We start from the raw sequence: 1,920 nt of genomic DNA, 5'->3' as shown, positions 1-1,920 counted from the left end.
TTTTAACAAATTATAGATTAATTTGATTTTAATTGGTTTTATTTGATTTTTTTGATTTTTTATTGACATTTTGATTAGTCTCAGATTATTTCTAAAATCCATATCCATTTTTATAACCAAACATGATCCATCTTCCATCCATAGTTCATCTCAAATCAAAATAGCACATACACACATTTCATAACATTCAATAATATTTAGCTTTCAAGCATTTCCAAAACCATATTCATACGTACATGTTTCTCCCAAATGCACGTCCATTTTTACAACAGTAAACCATATTTCACCAAGTAAAAGCATCCTAATTACAAACCATGACTCATTCAAACCAAAGCCATTGCGTCATTTCACGGACCTTTGATTACAATGTTTAAAACGAAATGCAAAATTCAAACCAACACATTCACATTTCAAAGCTGCTACAACCTTGGGCAATCCCCGAAATTACAGCGGATTCTCATTTGTTACATCCAATTTTCAAATTCACAAAATAGAACCTTCATGACAATACAACACACAAAAAGCTAACACAAATGATCCTAAATCTAGCAACTTTGCCGCCTACCAAATTCAGAGTTACTAATCCTAACCATGGCCATGCTCAACAAGCCGTTTACGAGCCAAAACCAGTTTGCAATGCATCAATCTAATCAATCACGAGCCTATCATAAATTCTGCTCTATTCGGGGAGCCAACATGCTGCAGAACAACATTACCCACTAGTTGTATGCTGGTGCCGGTCTGCAATGTGTAACAACCGGATCAGGACCGCAGAGATGGCATAATCTGCAACAAAGCAAGGAAATGTAGTCACAATTCGTTCACTAATCAACCAATAATCCATTTCATATAACTGCTAACAATATTAACAATAATATATAGCATAACAATAATAGATTAACATGACTGAAAGTTCTGCTATAACAACCTCCCAAATCGATCAAAGAAGCGAAATGTCAAAATAAATATTCAAGCAAGGCTTACTTCAAGAGTTTTCAAGTCAAGTTTCAGATGAAATAGATCGGTTAGATACCTTGTGCAAAACACTTGGGCATGCATTGCAATTTAGTTTGCTTTTGTGCAGAAGACATGCATTTATCACAGTTCATGTCCAAATCTCATAAGCAAACTGCATCAGATATGTTAAGTTCGATTCCATCTCTTCAAGGTGTTGTCAAAAATCAAGGAGCAGCAAGAGGTTGTTACTGATACGTTTATGGCAAAAAATAAGACTGTGTAGATATTGGGAAGAGACTGAAAAATGCAGAATAATGATTTCCTCCATTTTCCTTGCTGCCGGCTGAATGTTCAGATTATAGGATGGAACCGAATCATACAGGTCCTAGCATGAGCAACAAGTTTATTTTGATTGGCTTGAAGGGGTTTTCTAAGCTAAGTCAGCTGATTAAGATAGCTCAAGACAGCAACATAGCTAGCAAGTTTGTTGAAGCAGACTTCCGGACTACAACGTTCTTCGCCATAGGCCGAAATGCTTATAGAAATTATCGGAAGGAGAGTGGAGCAGCATCCCAAAAATCCAAAAGAAAACAACTGCCAAGAAGGGAAAGTAAACTTTGATGCAGTACATTAAATTACTTTTGGACACGTTCCTGTAAATTACCTGCATGATACACACAAAAATAGCCATTTTATTACAACCCTGTTTTGTTTTCCAGCACATCACAGCAGTCCATGTTTCGGCTACAAAAGCCATAGCAGAAATTGAAAAGAACATAACAGGATCCAGAAAAAACTCACCTTAACCTCTTGAACTAGTTTGGTTCCTCCAAATCCGCAACAAAAAACAATAAACTCAGCATATGCCTCTCACTGCAACACTCGATGTTACGTGTTTTTGATCGGATCCTTCTAACTTTCCATTTCCAAAAGATAAGTCGTGGATGATTCAGCGTGTTGCTT

The 1,920-nt window shown here is 36.5% G+C and overlaps 1 long non-coding RNA gene across 1 annotated transcript; it reads right to left on the bottom strand.

The window, feature by feature from the left end:
- Nucleotides 1-321: 321 nt before the first annotated feature.
- Nucleotides 322-1,346, bottom strand: LOC127084084 (uncharacterized). Its single transcript, XR_007788618.1, has 2 exons — nt 1,034-1,346; nt 322-786 (listed from the first exon to the last, which is right to left on the bottom strand). It is a non-coding gene; the product is annotated as an uncharacterized LOC127084084 (long non-coding RNA).
- Between the last annotated feature and the right edge of the window lie 574 nt (nt 1,347-1,920).

This window comes from Lathyrus oleraceus, chromosome 5 (assembly GCF_024323335.1).
Source record: "Lathyrus oleraceus cultivar Zhongwan6 chromosome 5, CAAS_Psat_ZW6_1.0, whole genome shotgun sequence".
Lineage (NCBI taxonomy): Eukaryota > Viridiplantae > Streptophyta > Magnoliopsida > Fabales > Fabaceae > Lathyrus > Lathyrus oleraceus.
Note: the sequence above shows the minus strand (reverse complement) of the source record. Positions and strands in the feature narration are given on the sequence as shown.